The sequence below is a fragment of the Adiantum capillus-veneris genome, chromosome 9, assembly GCF_014529385.1.
Source record: "Adiantum capillus-veneris isolate H3 chromosome 9, ASM1452938v2, whole genome shotgun sequence".
NCBI lineage: Eukaryota > Viridiplantae > Streptophyta > Polypodiopsida > Polypodiales > Pteridaceae > Adiantum > Adiantum capillus-veneris.
The window spans coordinates 39527063-39546941 of NC_140939.1; the positions used below are offsets into that span (position 1 = coordinate 39527063).

Sequence of the window (19879 nt, forward strand, 5' to 3'; positions counted from 1 at the left end):
TGGGTTGAAGCAATCTCCTCGTGCTTGGTATGAGAAAGCTGACACTCATTTGGTCAAACGAGGCTTTCATAACAATCCAACAGAAATCACATTGTACGTAAAGCATGAGGGTGATGTACTTCTCATTGTGGTTCTTTATGTCGATGATTTGCTGATCACTGGACCAAATGAGAGACATATTGCTGAATTTAAGACTGATTTGAATGCTACTTTCAAGATGAAAGATTTGGGGTTGTTGCATCATTACTTGGGTATAGAGTTTAAGCAGTGTGATGGTGGTATTTCCTTGTGTCAAAAAAGTTACATAGAGACATTGCTATGTAAGTTTTGACTTGAGGATTGCAAACCTATTGTCACTCCCATGGAAACAGGTTTAAAGTTGAGTCTACATGATGCTGGCAATCCTGCTGATGTCACTCTTTACCAAACTGCTGTTGGCTGCCTCATTTATGTATGCAACACGAGGCCGGATATTCAGTTTGCAATCTTGAAGGTCAACAAATTTATGCATAGCCCAGGGACTAAGCATTGGCAAGCTATCAAGAGGATTTTCCACTAGCTTAGTGGCACTTTACATCTTGGCTTGTTTTATCCCAAGGGGGGATCATTACCGCCAGACTTACATGCTTTTTTGAACTCAGATTGGGATGGTTGTTTTGACACCCGAGTGTCTAAAGTGGTTTATTTTTCATGCTTGGTAGTTCATGTATATCATGGTTGAGCAAGAAGCAACCTACTATGGCCACTTCTAGTTGTGAGGCTGAGTATAGGGCAATCTTCACAGCTACAGTTGAGTGTGTATGGCTCAGACACCTTATGGCTGATTTGGGTGTAGGACACTGCTAACACTATGTACACTAACAGTCAGAAAACATTGGCAATTGCGAGGAACCCAGTTTTTCGTGCTCTCACAAAGCACATTGAGGTGCATTACCACTATGTCAAGGAGAGGCTCTTAGCAGGAGAGATCAACTTGGCTTATGTGCCAACACAGGACAATGTTGCAGATCTTTTCACAAAGGCATTGTCTCGTGAGAAGCTCTATGCTTTCTGCAAAGCTTTGGGCTTACTCCCCTTTGTGGAATGATCACGTCCTTAGGGCATGGCACTTCCCTTTACTCATGTGCCAGCTCTCGTTTACCGCATCACTCTAGGGGGGATTTGTTACCATATACATGTGGTAGTGATGTGTGAGAACACAGTAGGACCGCTGGGGTATTTTTTCCCTCTTTAGGAGGTTTTTCCCCTCATGCATTATATAGACGCCCATCACTCTAGGGCTATCTATCTTTTCATTGCACACAAAGTAATACACTCTCTATTGTTTGCCTTGAGCTTCCTTTGTCTTCTCCAAGCTGTGTGTGTTTTCCTGCAACCCTAATTCCAACACAACTTTTCTTAGTTGTTTAACTGACCTTGTCAGTACTCTCCGATTGGAGAAGACATTCCTACTAGACTTAGTTAAATTGGTTGAAAAATGCTTCTTTTAGAAGATCTCACATATACCTTTTTAATGGCTGTCTATTGAAAGCTCTTGGATCACACCACTACTTGCTATTGTTTTTCAAAAACTTTCACAAGACTAGTTTATTGTAGGACTTGATAAAAGCTCCAACTATCCCACTCTTATACGCAAAAACTTGGCTTGGAATGCAACTCAGTCTCGAATTTCAAGGAAGGAATTCACACCACTTAATACATCCCCTTATGATGTCACCTATAATATTTCAAAACATCTAGAAAATATGGGGTATGTTATTTAAGATACCAAACTTCCAGTACTTTTCCCCACCTATAAGTTACACAAGCATAAGTTTAGATGGGTATATGATTCCTTGAATAGTATTTTTTCTAACATTACCAAAGGTATTACCCTGTGCCTTGACCTTGTTCTTTGAGACTTTGAAAATATTTGTGCCTCTTTTAAACAAAAAATATGCTCTAACTTTCTACTAATACACTATAATCCCTTCTGGTTGGTAAAAAATGCCACTGAGGTTACTCTAAACCTCCCTAAATAAATTTTTCATCTCTTCACAATAGATATTACTCAATGCTGTGACAATATACCTTTGGAAGGAGATTTAGGACTGAAAGATGTTCTATCTCAGATGATTAAACTTGCCTTCAAGAATGCTAGGAAAAATGGTTTCTTCTACATTTCGCTCTCTAGGAAACTTAGATGGACGAAAAAAACACAATCTTCTCATCCCCTTCACTTTGATGAAGAAAAATTATTAAAAAAAATATCTTGCATACTTGATAACTGTACCATTATCTTTGGAGGATAGTGCTTTTATGAAAGCCAGGGCATTCACATGGGATTTCCTACTCGCCTGTAATGTGTAATCTATACTTAGCCTTCTTTGAATACAAATGGTTTCTCAAAACCATAGTGACAAAAGTAACTATCGTAAACTTTCACTTTTTGATCATACTTATAGATATATGGATGACTTATTAAGCCTCAACACTATATTATTCTCAGAGGAAATCAATCATGTATATCCCAAATGCTTAAAAATTGAACCAACCTTTGAACATGGATTTACTACATCAACCAGCTTCTTTGCCACTAATATCCAATTACTTAACTTTACAATTGAATTACATAACCCTTGTGTAGGAGAATATGACCAAAAATTTACTTGGACAAACCACATAAAGCTGCACTTAGTACTTGTATCAGCCTACTATACCTAATAGTATACTCCTCTTCCAACTGTTTCTTTCCTTGGGAAGATATTAAGATACTTATACACAAATTTTGCCTTAACGGAATCAAAAGAAAGAACATAATTAATATAATCACACAATCCCTTTCTCAAAATGATTGCCTTGGCTTAAATTTCAACCAGACTAACCTCATCTCTCTGAGTAGGTAGTAGGCCCATTCATAATGGGCCTACTATCGACCCATTGTGCCTGGTGCGTGGGACAGGGCGGGTACACATACACACACATGTACTTATCCAGTAGATAAATTATACAAAATTATTTTTCTTCTTTTTCCTATTTACCTTGGTTAATATTCCTAGGTTGCACCCTAAAAATATCGTATGGGTCTTTTTTTTGGGGGGGGGGGGGGGGGGGCAACCCTCTTCCTTCTATCTTCTCATGGGTACCCACCCCTAAGGATATACATGAGGATCGTGGCTTCCATTGCTACCCTAACCATTCACGCTCTCGCTCTCTCCGTCCCCCTTGATTGTACTACAACACACGCATCGTACGGTTAACTCCTATACACACTCTCCCCCCCTCTCAACTCCTAGTACGCGAGCAAGGGTGGCCATAGAGGTGGCTTGAGAACCTGTAGCCACTAAATACTCTGATCGTGGGGCGTCTTCTCACTTGGATAAAATCGGATGAGCTATAAAGTTGAGGGTGCTTTTGCACCTCACTTAGTCTGTGGATATTTCTCTCTTTGTGTGTGTATTTTAAAGAAAGGTGTGAGGGCTATGGAGGTTGTTGAACTATCATCTCAGGTCGGTATTCTCCTTGTTAACGGTACCTTGATGACATACAATAATGGTTTTTTACCTTCCTATTACTATGATGAGTTAGGTTGTTTTTTGTTATTCACGCGGTTATCGGTTGGCTTGACGTGGTTTTTTTTTTTGATATTCTACCGTGACTCCATACTATGCATGAACTGATTGTTTTAAGGATGGATGGTGAAAAACTATGGCTTGTAGTACCTGTTTTTTTAAATAAAACTGGTGATAATCATTGAGGGGATCAATAGTTTTTTAACCCATACTGATCACGCTAACTACTTATGTTTTTTTTGGATTTTTTATGGTAGGAAGTTGGTTTTATTACACAGTGGGTTATGACCCAAAAGCAATTGGTATGTAATGTACCCAACATTTATTCATATAAGCCATTTCAGTTATTTTGCAAAGCAATTGAGATTCTTGATTTTGTGAGTCATCATGAGTTTATCAGAGCAATCGGATTGAAAATTGGGTTCAGAATCCATTTATTTATGATCTTTCTTTATGTGGAACGATAGATTTATGTGGGAACCTAATCTATGTGTGAAGAAAAAGCTTAGAGAGAGTATTTTTAGGAGAGAAAGAGAGGTAAGTCAAAATTAGGATACTTCTTTCTTATCTCTTTCAAAATAGAATGGGAACTTGTAAGTATAGAGCTTTTTAAGATCGCGCATAAGATTCGCGAACGCGCAAAAAATAAAATAAAAAATAAAATTATTATTTTTAATTTTTAATTTTTTAGAGCCGCGACGATGCGCGAGCTTTTTTCTTCTCCTATTCTTGAAACCTCTCGGTATTTTTAGCACCCCCCTAGGGCCTATATAAAGGACCCTTCTCTTCTCACTTTGAACACACACATCTGCAGAAGCGGAAGCTCTCTTGCAACGACGCATCGGAGGAAGCCTCTCTCCCTTAACCTCTCACCTTCAAGCCATCTCCATCTCCATCGTGCCCACACTCTCTCTCTCTCTCTCTCTCTCTCTCTCTCTCTCTCTCTCTCTCTCTCTCTCTCTCCATCAACGCGCTTTTCTTTTCTCCATTCCGAAGCTATGGCTCCGAAGCGTGTAACGCGAAGTTCCAAGGACGCCCATGCCGTTGCACCACCAAGGAAGGTGGGAAGAAGGGTGTCAACTCCGAACGTACCTCATGCGGAAGCATTAATCGATGAAGAAGTCGAAGCCGTCCAACTGCCAGCATAGGAGTTAGCCGCACGCGCTCCAAATCCGGTAAAACAAATTTATAATTATGCATAGTATTCATGTTGACCGGTAAGATGAACTTAGATTTAACCTTACCTTAACCCGACCGAAAACGTGATTGTTCAATCATATGAAACAAGCATATGTTTCATAAAGTAGTAAAAGTATTGCTTTTATAAACTGTTATTGTTTGATAAAGAAATATTGTTGATAAGTAATTATGGTTTGAGAATATGATTTTGATTGATCTTGTTGAAAGAAACATTTAGAATATGAAATACTGAAAGAAAATCTTGTTTCCAGATGGAACTCGCGGTTAGCGAGAGGAATCCGCGGTTAGCGGAGATTAAAGTTGAGGTCATCAACTTTCTTTTTTTTACCTTGCGGTTAGCAAGATGCCTTGTGGGTAGCAAGATGTCCCTTGAAGTTAGCAAAAGGGAAGTATGCGCATTTCGCGGCTAGCGATTAGGAAAAACCTTTGCAAAGGCTCTGTCGGTTAGATAGAGAAAGTCCGTGGTTAGCGGCAAAACTTGTATAGAAACTAAAGACTTTTTTTTGCGGATTATGGAATTCTTTAACTCTGGTTATGAAAGAATTCTTCGATGATGTTTGAAAGGATTGTACTAAAAAACTTGTAGTAAGAATTAATTAAGGAACATTGTTGTATATGTCGTGGTAGTAGTTAGATAACATTAAAAGAATGGGTGAGTGCGGTGTGGAAAGTGGGGATTGGCTCAAGTTGCCAGTCAAGGATGGGTGGACTCGATTAGTCGAGTACTTTTCACTTTGTCTTCGTTAGTTAGAGATTTATCTCTTGTCATATTTCGGATTTAAGGATAGCGGCCGTACCTCTTAAACGCGGGGAAAAAGACGTTGTTTTTGAATTCTTAATATGTGAAAGGGAATTTCTTCTCTTATAATGTAGGATCTAGAGTCCATAGAACCTTTAACCTCATCGACCTGGCTTGTGGCGTAGGGTCTTGTAACTACGAACACATCAGGTGGAAGTCTTCCTCTCTTTCGTTGCTCGTATCCTTGCTTCACATTATCGGAGTAGGGTGTCGTCAACGGATTTAGGGAATAAAGAAGGCTATCTTCCAAGTCGCCCCGATCTTTTAGGACGGGGACCTTACAATTGGTATCAGAGCCAAGGTTAAACAGAGGTTAACCCAACGTTAAGAGGGGAATGTAGGGGAAGAATGTGTTTTTTTCCCATTATTGCTACTTTTGTTTCTAAACTACTCTATTAAAATGAACTTATATTCTTACGTATTTATATATAACACGTTTCAGGATCAGCATGAGGCATACATGCGATTTCAGGTGTTCAACATCATGTACATGTCTGCATGCCGATCAAACGACTACGACTTTCGGGCATCAATCATGAGGATCCTCGAGATATCGACCACTCCGCCGCGTTTTCGAACCCAACGAGGATGGTCTCGAGCCTGGTGGTCTCGTGGAAGTACTTTTACCATTAGGGCTGGAAGGTTAAGGAATTTAAATAATGATCTTCGCCACATCAAATGGTGCAAGGAGTTAAGGCTGGTCCATTACTATACCTTTTGGCCAACCGATGTCAAAGCGATGGCGGCAGATGGAAGCGTCAACCTCAATCGGTGGGTCTATGACAAGGTCATTGCAGTTGTTCCAAAAGACTGAGTGGTTGTTATAGGCAGAACTAGCCACTTCTCGGGCAAGGGATGGACAACAGGATTACCACAACTCCCCACCACTTATCGACTATTAGCCCCTATAGAAAATCCTCCGCACTTCTTCCTATAGAGTGCCCAAGAATTCAAATATACACCTGAGGATTAGGGTTACTATAACATTTTGTAATAAGGCCATTGGTATTCTTACATCAATAGAAGACGTTGATTTTTTTTTGGAAGAGAAACTGACTCTTGATAAATAAATTTACTCTTGAGCTTAATTGAGATTTGGTGTTCCCTACATGCTTCACGATAGTAATTGATGCAACTAGTGCTGGGAACAGAAAGCTTGTTAATGCGTATGGGTTGCAAATAATAAACTTAGTTGTTTTGTTCAAAAGAATTGAGTGACTAGTCAAGTCATTGATTATTTGTTGGTGAAGATCCATGACTGGTTAAGTTATGTGATTGGACTAAGTTATGATTGGTTAAGCCATGTGTTGAACTCTAAAAGACTAGATAAACCCAATACTTTAATGACTTAAGTTATTATAAACATTGGTGTCAAAAATTTGCAGGAGAACCCTCAAATTACTCCTATAGTGGAGAATCCTTGGAATGATGCTTTATACACGGAAGTTCAGGAGAAGAAACTGTTGCTCAAACAAATGCAACCACCTTCTTTTAAGGGTGAAGGTGCTAATGTGGAAAAGGATGCGGAAGTCTGGATTGAAGCTATGGAAAATTATTTCTCAGCTGCCAAGACTGCACCTGCAAACCAAGCGATGCTGGGGATGTTTCGCCTTACAGGTGAAGCCAAATTATGGTGGAAACAACATTGCGGTTGTTGGGTGCATTTCTGACACCCCGTTTTTTGTAAATTTGTACATACGGACATGAAGCCCGATTTCAAAAGGGTGTGTGGGATTTCTTTTTGTGGTTTTTTTAGCTTGCTTTAGCAAGCACATGTACATGCACTTCAAGTCGCTAGTCTAGTGACAGTTGTCGGGCTACTGTAAGTGCCCGTGAGTGAGTTTTTTGAAGTGAGCCTTGTATATAACTTAAACTCATGTACAAAATAAAAAAGGTTCAGCCAAAGGTCAGAAATTTTCAGGTTTTAGCTCGTTCTGTCTCCTTGGTGCTCTTGGATGCAGTTTTTTGCCCCAACTAGCCTTCTTTATGTGTAGTCGTGCTGGGACAGCTCTCTGTTTGCGTCAATTTTGCTCATGGGGGCGTATGGAATCAATTCTAGTCATCTTCAGCTTTCTCGCCAGTCATTTTTCAAGCTTTCTCTCAAGCTTTAAAGTGCCCCAATTGGAGTTGTGCTCATCAGGTTACGACTAGTTCTCTGCAGGGTTATGGCTACGGCAGCCTAGTGGCAAATTGTGTGTACACAGATTTGAAGGGCATGTATTTATGAATTGTGGAATTGATGTTGAAGTTGTGGGTTTGTGATGTTTGATTGTGAAAGGAGAGGCTCTTGTCTTCATATGCATTGGTTGGCGTGTGCTGTAAATCCATGCTTTGGCAGGGTTTTGCTCCTATGTGACATAGTTTCTTGGGTGGGCGACAGCTAGTAAATTCCCAAGGGTCTACTCCTATTGGACTTGTGGTGTTGAAAAAGTATTTTGCGAAGCTTTTGGTGTCTTGTAGTTCTCTTGCAACGCTCTTGGGTGACATCACTATAGAGGTGTTCCAGTTTGCTTGTTTTACAACAGTGTTTTGGTGCCCGCCACCGAAGAATCGCTTCAAGTTACCTTCAGTTTACAAGTTTTGAAGACATGGCGTTTAATTTTCCGGAGTTTAGTGGGAAATTAAATGAAAGTTCCAAAGATTTCATTGAGAGAATGGAGTTTTCTTGCCTTCTTGCTCACAAGCAAGACCCAGCGTTGGTGCTACGAATCTTCTACTTCTGTTTGAAGGGAGATGCTAGGGAATGGTTGGAAGGCTACGAAAAGGATCTACAATCAGCCCAACCTCCTCAAGTTATGACTTATGAAATGGTAAGGCATGCTTTTCTTACACACTTTCAACAGGTGGAAGACCCACAAAAGGTATGGCAGTCTATTCAAGGCTTAGTACAAGATGAAGGCCAAACCATAGAAGACTTTGTCAAGGCATTCAATGCGTTATGGGAAAAGTGGTGTACATCTTTGGGGGCTGAAATTCCTCCAGCCATGTTGAAGAAGGACAGGTTTCTTGCAAGCTTGAGGAGTAACCTACGCTTGAAGGTAGAGCTTAAGCAGCCAAGGACCTTTGAGGAGGCAGTTGAAATTGCAAAGAATAAAGAGTGGAAAGCAGAGCGTCTTCATCAACTTGGAATCAATGTGGAGCCAAAGATTGAAGTGAAAGCGGTAGAGCAATCAAGGGTCCTCATCAGGGAGCCAGGTTATGATCAACAAGCTTCTCATGATGTGAATGCCTTTCGCAAGGAGATGCAAGAGGTGGTAGGTCTTATGAAGAATCTTAGTGTGCATATGATGGGAGGTGGAAGAGGTCAAAGTTATGGATATGGACGTGGTTATGGAAGCAATGAGGGTTATACAGGTGGTAGAGGAAGAGGCATGGCTGGAAGAGGGGATATGTTTCAATGCTACAATTGTGGTGAATGGGGTCATAAAAGCCCTCAATGTGACAAGCCAAAGAGAATGGGTGGCGACATGTTTCCTCTTCCTCCACAAATTCCTTCTCGAGCTCAAGATTATGGTATTGAGATTAAAGAGGAAGCAGGACCAAGTGGATTGACAGCAGAAGAGAAGGGCAAAACAAAAGTGGTAAGCATAATCCATTTGGAGAAGAAAGAGGATGATTTGGGAGCTATGGTCATGCCTGTAGGTAAGAGGGTTACAAGAGATCATGACATGAGTGATGCAAGTCCCAGCCATAAAAGAGGGAAACAGGTTGAAACAGGTACAGGTAAAGAGAAGAAGAAGAGAAAGCCCAGGAAACATTACAATGCATCTGACTTTCCTTTGTGGGAAGGGCAACCAAATTATAGTTTAAGGGCTGATTTGGTGGGTAGAAAGGCTGATGTTACCTTTGGGCAACTCATGGAGATGTGTCCCAAGTTAAAGAGGCAATGGAAGCATGTAGTCAACCCCATGAAGAAGGAGCTTGCGAGGGGGTCAGTGAAAGTCTTGTCTTTGAATGCGCTACCTAATATATGTTCTACTATGGATGCATGGCATAAGAGGAAGTGCATTGGAGAGGCTTATATTGATGGAGGTGCACAGGTATGTGTTATTACTCAAGCTTGTGTATCAAAGTTGGGACTCAACATGGTGAAGAATTCAGGTTTTCGCATAAAGCTTGCCAACCAATCAAGGGTGAGGTGCTTGGGAGTTGTAAAGGACTTGGAGGTGGATGTATTTGATGTTAAAGTGCTGGTCAATTGCCATGTTATGCCCGCGGGTATTGGTGCTTTCCCTCTCATCCTTGGAAGACCATGGTTACAGGCAACCAAAGCTATACAGGATTGGGGACATGGTACCATCACTCTCTACAATAGAAGGGGTGATAAGAAGAGGTTTGACATGGCTAGCAAGAAATATTTGGATGCTGATTTTGATGAGAAAAGTGATGAAGAAGAGTACTCAAGTGAAGAAGAAGACAATAGGGATGAGGGCAGTGAAGTGGAAGATAGCAGCGATAGTGATCTAGATGTTTCCTCCTTGTTTCTTGAAGAAGAGCATGATGAGAAACAAAGATTTCTTAGCCTTATGGAGAATGAGGATATCTCTGGTCCTTATGAGCAAATTGAAGAGCTGATGCAACCCAAAGTTCAACCTAATGTCAAACAGGAGCTGATACAAGGTATGTTGTCTTTCGACTTGACTAGTCATGAGAAGGGTGAGTACCTACATATGATACAACAATTTCCCCATTTATTCATCACTTCTTATGAGGAAATTAGAGGCTTTAAGGGAGAGGAAATCCACATTCCAATCAAGGAAGGAGCTCAGCCCGTACGCCAAAATCTAAGGAGAATGGGACAGGTACAACTTAATGCTTTAAAGGAAGAGGTAGACAAGCTTCTTGAAGCAGGTTTCATATGTCCTGTGAGCATTGCAGAATGGGTGAGTCCTGTTGTGGTCACACCGAAGAAGGATGGAAAGTGGAGGATATGTGTTGATTTTAAGCCTCTAAACGCAGCCATGAAGAGGGATCCATACCCTCTTCCTTTCATAGATGAAATACTTGATTCTATTGCAGGGCATGAGAGGTATAGCGTATGTGATGGATTCTCTGGATATTTTCAGCTCACCTTGGCTTTGGAAGATCGAAAGAAGACCACATTTATCACGCCATGGGGATGCTTTTGTTATTGTGTACTTCCTTTTGGTCTTATGAATGGCTGTGCGTGGTATCAAAAGCGCGTCGACAAGGTGTACTCTCCCTTTCTTGGCAAGATTGTGAAGGATCTTATTGATGACTTTTTTGTTTATAGCTCTAGAAAGGATCATTGTGCAAAGCTTGGGATGGCATTGAAGCAATATGATGAAAGTGGAGGTCAACTCAACCCAAAGAAATGTCATCTTGCTCAACCAAGAGCGAAGTTTTTTGGGCATATGATCTCAGAGAATGAGATTGAAGCGGATCCTGACAAAGTGAAGGCTTTGGTGCTCCTCCCATCACCTAAAGATACAAAGCAACTTTCTGAAGGAGTACGAGCGGAAGTGCGACACAAGAGAGAGTGCGAGAAGAAGAGCACGACAATATGGTGAACTCGCTCTACTATAATGTGTAGAGCATAGTGAGTTCTTATTAGGTTTTTACAAAAGAATATGTGTACATACCTGGCGGCCCACCCACTTACCTGGGCGACCACATTGGGCTTTATACCCCAACAACCTCCCACTTAAAGTCCAATGTGGTACTTTAAGTGTGAGAGAAGCTACTATACAAGCTAATAAACAAGAGATGTAGAGAAGTGATGTACTACCCTACACCTAACTGCTTGCGAAAATGCGCAAAGCTCTCTGAGGGAAGTCCTTTTGTTAGTAGATCAACAGGATTTTCTGTGGTGTGAACTTTGACAAGCTGAAGTTGCTTATCCTCGAGCATTTCCCTTATGAAATGATACTTCACATCCACATGCTTTGTCTTTGAGTGCTAAACTGGATTGCGAGCCAATTGTATAGCACTTTGATTATCACAATATAACACAGGCATCTCTTCTTTCATTCCCAAATCTGTTACTAGTCGATTAAGCCAAATTGATTCTTTGTATGCCTCTGATGCTGCAACATATTCAACCTCTGTAGTAGACTGAGTAACACAATCTTGTAATCTAGAACGCCATGATACTGCTCCACCAGCCAATGTAAAGACATACCCTGACGTAGACCTTCGGTTGTCTAAGTCACCTGCATAATCTGAGTCTGTAAAAACCTTTACACTTAGCTCCTGATTCCCATAGCATATACGCATACTCTTTGTAGCTTTCAGGTATCTCAATATTCCTTTCACTGCCTCCCAATGTTTCTTGCCTGCGTTTGACATGTATCGACTTACTACTCCCACTGCAAATGCAATGTCTGGGCGAGTAGCAATCATTGCATACATCAAACTACCCACTGCAGACGCATATGGAATCTTATCCATTTCAGCCTGTTCTTCCTCAGACACAGGACAATCTTGTTTGCTAAGTTTCACATATGGTGGCAATGGAACACTCAATGCCTTTCCCTTCTCCATATTGAAACGTTGCAAAACCTTGTCAATATACTCTGTTTGAGATAACCAAATCAACTTCTTTGATCTGTCTCTCTCAATGCGCATACCAAGTATATGACTTGCCTCACCCATGTCTTTCATGTCAAACGATTTTGCCATCTTTGACTTCAAAGCTGAAATTTCTTCCAAGTGCTTGCCAGCAATCAACATGTCATCCACATACAAAATAAGGATCAGCCAACTGCCATCCTTAGCCTTCTTTGTATATAGACAGTGATCAAACTCACTACGTTTGTAGCCTTGAGAAAGCATAAACTTGTGGAATTTATGGTACCATGCCCTCGGTGATTGTTTTAAGCCATAAAGACTCTTTAACAATTGGCATACCCAATCTTCCTTGCCTTTCTCAATAAACCCTTCTCGCTGCTGCATGTAAATTTCCACATCTAAATCACCATGCAAGAACGCTGTCTTGACATCCATTTGGTGCAACACCAAATCTAATATGGCAACCAATGCAAGAAAGCATCTCAATGTAGTCATCTTGACCACCGGAGAGAAGACTTCATCAAAGTCAATGCCTTGTTCTTGCTTAAATCCCTTGGCAACAAGCCTTGCTTTGTACTTTGGTTGACTATCATGAGAGGTGATCTTATACCTGTAAACCCATTTACAGGGTAGAGCCTTTTTGCCCCGTGGTAATTTAACTAGCTTCCATGTCTGGTTTTTATGCAGAGCTGTCATCTCTGACTGCATGGCCAATTGCCAATTCCCGGAGTCCTTCATTTGCACTGCTTCCTTGTAACATGAAGGCTCATTGCAATCAGTCAACATGACATAGTTCATAGATGGAACAAACCTATCAGGAGGCCGCGTGACACGTCCAGATCTACGCACAATAGGTGGATCAGGCTCAGCCACAACCTGTGGTTCCACTCTATCCTCTCCTTGTTCCTCTTGAGCCCCGACATTTTGTCTTGCACATGCAGGTCCATCTTCTTGGAAGACAACTCTTCTAATCTCCTCAACCCTCTCTGGTTTAGAATGATATTTGGATTCATTAAAGTGAACATCATTGCTGCGGACAACCTTTCTGGATTCGGGATCCCAAAGTCTGTACCCCATCTCACAAGAATTACCATAGCCTAGAAAGATGCACTTTCTACTCTTTGGCTCAAGTTTGTTCCTAAATTCCTTTGGAACGTGAGTATATGCCTCACAGCCAAAGACTCTGAGATGCTTGTATGAGGGCATTTTGCCTGACCATACCATCTCTGCCACTGAATCCTTCTGCAAAACCTTGCTAGGAGATCTATTTACAAGATGCACAGCTGTTGATACAGCTTCAACCCAAAACCCATTTGACAGCTGTGAATTAGACAACATACTTCTGACCTTCTCTTGTATGGTCCTATTCATCCTCTCAGCAACACCATTTTGAGGAGGATTGTAAGGAGCAGTAAGTTCACGTTTTATACCTTTTGACTCACAAAAGTCCTGAAAGGCCTTTGAAACATACTCTCCACCATTGTCAGTGCGTAAGCATCTAAGCTTCTTGCCACTCTGATTCTCCACAAGTGTCACAAACATTTTGAAAACACTAAACGCTTCATCCTTGTGCTTGAGAAAGTAAACCCATACTTTCCTCGAGTATTCATCTATAAATGTCATAAAGTAAGAAGCTCCCCCTAGAGATAGGTTAGGCATAGGTCCACACAAATAACTATGAACAAGTGCCAACTGTGTATCTCTTCTACTGCTTCTATGCTTATGTGGCTGCTGCGTTTGCTTACCATACAGACAATGTTCATAGATTTCAAAATCATTAAATGACAAGCCAGGCAAATAACCAGAACAAGACAAGATTTCCATTCCCTTCTTGGACATATGTCCTAACCGGCTATGCCACAAAGAAACGTTCGGCTGCTCGGTTACATTGATTACATTTTTAGAGACATTTGATACATAAATCATGTAAAATCCTCCAGACTTTACTCCATGTGCTACTGTCATAGAACCCTTGGATATCTTCCGCATGTTCTGTCCAAAAGTGGTGACGTAGCCAGCATCATCAAGTAAACCTGTGCTGATCAAGCTCTTTGTAAATGCGGGAACATGTCTCACATTCTTCAGCGTGAAAGAAGAGCCATTCTGAAACTTCAATTGAACATCTCCAACACCTAAGATCTCACATGTCTGCCCATTGCCTAGCCGAACATGATCTTTAGTGGTCACATAAGAGGTAAACCACTCCTTGTTTGGAGACACATGAAGTGATGCCCCTGAGTCTATAATCCAGTCACTCAGTGCATTTCCATCAGATGCTGTAAGAAGAGCCGAGTCCATTGTATTTTTCAAGAAGTAGATATCTCCTGACACTAGACTGTCATCCTCTGCAACAGTGTTTGTCAAATTTATTTCTTGAATCTTCACTGAGGACTTGTTCTTCTCACCATGGTCTTCTGCTTTCTCTTTGCCTTTTTCTGCTTTCCATTCTCTGTAGTCTCTTTTCATGTGACCCTTCTTGCCACAATGGTAGCATTCTATGTCACTCTTGCCTTTAGCAATGCGGGACTTGCTACGAGACTGATCCCTCTTTCCACCTTTGTACTTTTCTTTGGTCCTTCCCCGGACAACTAAGGCTGTTGTCCATTGTCTTTGTCTTTGTCCATTGTCTTTCTGTTGGTTTCTTCAGTAAGCAAACTGCCTTCTACACCTGCTATGGTCAAACCATCTGGAGGTGCAGAATTACTCGAAGCTGTGCGAAAAGTGACCCAACTTTCCGGCAATGTGATCAACAGGAACATAGCTCTAACAGGTTCATCAAACTTGACACCTTGAGCTGACAACTGACTGTAGATGGTGTTGAATTCATTCAGATGATTGGACATAGGTGTCCCTTCTTTCATCTTCAAGTCAACAAGATTCTTAAGCCAGTATACCTGTAAAGCTGCACTTTGCTTCTCATAAAGATCACTCAGCTTTAACCATGCTTGATAAGCCGACATCTCGTCTGCTACATTGAAGTAAACGCTTTCTGCCAAAGTCAGCATAATGGTAGAAAGTGCCAATTCATCCATTTCGCTCCATTCATCTTCGTCCATATCTTCTGGTTTTATCCCCTTGAGCTTTATAGGTTTTATCTGCTTCTTTTGTACCAACACGTGCCAAATCTGCTTCTTCCACAATGGGAAATTGGTTCCATCCAGCTTCTTGATATTGTAAAGAGCAGTGTCCTGTGATCCAGCCATAGCTACGCTTCACAGTAGTTTACTTTTCTGGGAAAAATTCGGCAGAGTTTCCCCTGTAAATTGACCTCTGAACCAATATCAACCTGTCAAATGAACTAAGAAAGCTTCAGATTATGCAGAAATTTTGGCAGAGTCTCCTTTGTAAAATGGCTCTGGTGTACTAAAAACAGACCAAAAAATAGCGCAAAAAACACTGTCTCTCTGACACTGTAAGCTGCGGGTAAACCTGTCCTGCACCTGTACTGTCTGTCACTGTCCTGTAAGCATAGACTGCGACAATGCCTCAACGGCAGTAAAGCAAAGATGCAATCCCAACTGTCTAACTCACAGTCAATACATCCTAGTTGCCTATCTAAGGGTGCTCGAGGGATCGCTCCAAGACCTATATCACCGAAAGGATCTCAACATTCGAGAATCCCCCAGCTCAATAAAACCTCACTCGACCCTCAACAAAGGCTGCAGTAAATCTGACAGTACATAGACTTCCCACAAAGTCATACATCCACAAATTTCCCACTGTATGCTGTAACCGCTGCGGCGGTTGTTTGCTACGTGACTCACAGCCAACAAACCCTCAACATACATACATCATCTCTGACAATACATCCCATGTGGAAGTACCTGCAATGTAAGGATGAAATCTGGAATTATCAAGCAGCAAACACAAGCTACCTGATGAACTAGTGGATGTCGCCTACAGACTGTGTGTAGATGCGCCCGTGTCGTATGTGACACGCCTCCAAGAACTGTGAGCCGTCCTTCGATGTGTAGAGAGCCAAAAATCAACACTCTGGGAGTGTCGATATCCTCAGCACCTGCAGTCGTAGTCCAAAAACCCCAAATTTGCAGAGTCGGATCTGCACCCGCTGAGACCACGTAGTCGAAAATGGCCTGCACAGAACTTTGTCGAAGCCGAACGGTGACCGAGATGACCTCAGAATGAAATTCTGAGCACACCAAGCCCTTCGGGCTTACCCACAAGATTTGGGGCTGTGTCTTTGCCTGTTGAATTTCACTCCAATCTGATCTGGTGACTCTAGCCTCCTGCAGTGCTGCCCCGAGCCTCGATCTGAGCTCTGATACCAGTTGAAGGAGTACGAGCGGAAGTGCGACACGAGAGAGAGTGCAAGAAGAAGAGCACAACGATATGGTGAAATCGCTCTACTGTAATGTGTAGAGCATAGTGAGTTCTTATTAGGTTTTTACAAAAGAATATGTGTACATACCTGGCGGCCCGCCCACTTACCTGGGCGACCACATTGGGCTTTATACCCCAACACTTTCTACTTTTATTCAAAAGGTGAAGTATATGGCAAGGTTCATTCCTTTGTCCTCTCAACTTCTTTATCCTCTACAACAAGTAGCAAGGTTGGATCCTCTACAATGGACAAATGAATGTGAAGAGGTTTTTCAAGGTATCAAAGAGGTTCTTGGTTCTCTTCCTACTATGCAAGCTCCTAATTGGGATAAGGAGTTTTATGTGAATCCATCAGTAGGTGAGAATGCTATTGGAGCTATGCTTCTTCAACGAAGTAACAATTCCCACTACATGAAGCCTATCTATTGTGCTAGCAGGGTGAATCTAGAGGTGGAGAGAGGCTATACTGAGGTGGAGCTCATTATGGTGAGTGTGATTTATGCATGTAGAAGGTTTAGGCGCTACCTTCTCCCTAAAACATTCACATTCCTCACTAGCTACACTCTTCTACCTCAATTAGTGAATAGCCCTACTTTGTCAAAGAGGCTCATGAAGTGGATTGTGGAGCTACAGGAATTCCAATTCTCTTTTCTTGTTGAGGAGAGTACAAGGGCTACATTGGCTGATTTGCTTACCTATAAGGAAAGCCCTCTTCTTCTTAAAGAGGATGCAGTGAAGAAGCAACACATGGAAGCTCCTGACATAGACAATGCTTATCTATTGTTTTTTGATGGCTCTTACAGGAAAGCGCATGGTGAAGCTTCAGGAGGTGTGGTAGTTTATGATCCTCAAGGTGCTTTGGTAACTAAAAGGAGTTTGAAGTTTACAGCACAAAGCAACAATGAAGCTGAGTATGCTACTTTGGAGAAAGGTCTCAACCTTTGCCTTGAGCTTGGCATCCGTCGTGTGAGGGTAAGAGGTGATGCTCTTTTGGTGGTGAAGCAAGTACTTGGGGTGTGGCAAAGTAAGAATCCAAGGCTGAAAAATATGTGTTTTCAAGTGAAGAATCTGCTTAAGCATTTTGAAGCTTGGAGTTTAAGGCATGTGGACAGGTCTCAAAATGAAGAAGCACATGGTGCAACGCAAGCTTCAATTGGGCAATTGTATGTGATAAGGGCTGATTCTCCTCTTTATTTGGGAAGGGAAGCTTTAGAGAGGGAGGAAGAGTTTCTACAAACAGGTATGCTTCCATCAGAGTTGGAAAAGCCAAAAAAGTACGCCTTCCTACGTCGTGCCAAAAGGTATGTGCTACTTGGTGATGCCTTGTATATGAAGGGGGCTGATCTTGTGATGAGAAAAGTGCCTTGGAGATAGGAAATTTACAAAATTTTAGAGGAGAATCATGAGGGTTCTTGTGGTGGTCACTTTGCTTCAAAGATCACTTTGCATAAAGTCTTGCAGGAGGGTTATGTGTGGCCAAGTGTTCAACGTGATGTTCATCATTGGTGCAAGTCTTGTAAAGAGTGTCAAAGCATGGCAAATAGGGTTCTCAAACCAGAAATTAGAGGCACCATTGTGGCTTATGATGTGTTTGAGAAGTGGGGTATTGATGCAGTAGGTCCTCTATCTATGACAACTAGAGGCAAATGTTACATACTTACTGCTGTTGACTATCTATCCAGGTGGGCCGAAGCCAAAGCTGTTAAGCACATCACAAGTAAATATGTTTCCTTATTCATATATGAAGATATTTGCTGCAAATTTGGCATGCCATTGGAGTTGCTTTCTGACAAGGGTCCAGGTTTCAGGGGAGAGTTGGTGGATTATCTATGTGAAAAGCTTCATGTACATCGCAGGTTTACTACTCCATATTATCCCCAATGCAATGGCATGAATGAAAGGTTTAATGGAGATCTCATAAGGATGCTTACAAAGATGACAAGAAACAATGTGAAGACTTGGGATTTAGAGCTACCTTGTGCTCTATGGGCTTATAGGATTGCCATCAAATCAGGTACTGGTTTTTCTCCCTTCCATCTAGTTTTTGGCAAAGAGGCTTTACTTCCTATTGAGGTGGAGATACCATCCTTGAAGATGATGCATTCAAGGAAAGACTTTTATATTTGCAATGTGTACAATTGGATAGGGTGTTAGCTTTTGAGCATTATGAGCAGGTCTTGAAGAAGAATCAAGCAAAGGCAAATGAGAAGGTAAAGAACAAGGACATCAAGAAGGGTGACATGGTGCTTCGTTACAATAGTAAGCTTGATAGCACTTTTCAAAAGAAATTTCAAATCAACTGGCAAGGTCCTTTCTTGGTCTTAAACAGGTTTCAGAATGGCACATATCAGCTTGTTGACTTGGATGGTACCCCGCATAAAGCACGTGCGAATGGCTACAGGTTGAAGAAGTATATTGCAAGGTTGATGACTGTGATTGAGGATGAGCCTTCTTTTGAATAATTTTCTGATCATGTGGTTAATGATGAAGATGAGTTGAAGACTCCCTCATGTGGTTTACAAAATCTCTTTTGTGCTGTTGATCATGAATGATCTAGCAGGCTGGGGTGTGGCAAACTATGTTGGGCGCATTTCTGACAACCTGTTTTTTGTAAATTTGTACATACGGACATGACGCCCGATGTCAAAAGGGCATGTGGGCTTTCTTTTTGTGGGTTTTTTAGCTTGCTTTAGCAAGCACATGTACATGCACTTCAAGTCGCTAGTCTAGTGACAGCTGTCGGGCTACTGTAAGTGCCCGTGAGTGAGTTTTTTGAAGTGAGCCTTGTATATAACTTAAACTCATGTACAAAATAAAAAAAGTTCAGCCAAAGATAAAAAATTTGCAGGTTTTAGCTCGTTCTGTCTCCTTGGTGCTCTTGGATGCATTTTCTTGCCCCGACTAGCCTTCTCTATGTGTAGTCGTGCTGGGACAGCTCTCTGTTCGCGTCAATTTTTCTCATGGGGGCGTATGGAATCAATTTTAGTCATCTTCAGATTTCTCGCCAGTCATTTTTCAAGCTTTCTCTCAAGCTTTAAAGTTCCCCAATTGGAGTTGTGCTCATCAGGTTACGACTAGTTCTCTGCAGGTTATGGCTATGGCAGCCTAGTGGCAAATTGCGTGTAGACAGATTCGGAGGGCATGTATTTATGAATTGTGGAATTGATGTTGAAGTTGTGGGTTTGTGATGTTTGATTGTGAAAGGAGAGGCTCTTGTCTTCATATGCATTGGTCGGCGTGTGCTGTAAATCCATGCTTTGGCAGGGTTTTGCTCCTATGTGACATAGTCTCTTGGGTGGGCGATGGCTGGTAAATTCCCAAGGGTCTACTCCTATTGGACTTGTGGTGTTTCAAAAGTATTTTGCGAAGATTTTGGTGTCTTGTAGTTCTCTTGAAACGCTCTTGGGTGACATCACTATAGAGGTGTTCCAGTTTGCTTGTTTCCCAACACCGTGAC

General features: G+C 41.6%; 1 pseudogene; it reads left to right on the plus strand.

The window, feature by feature from the left end:
• The first annotated feature begins 6010 nt into the window (after positions 1–6010).
• On the plus strand, positions 6011–6523 carry LOC147450375 (uncharacterized; annotated as a pseudogene).
• The last annotated feature ends 13356 nt before the right edge of the window (positions 6524–19879 follow it).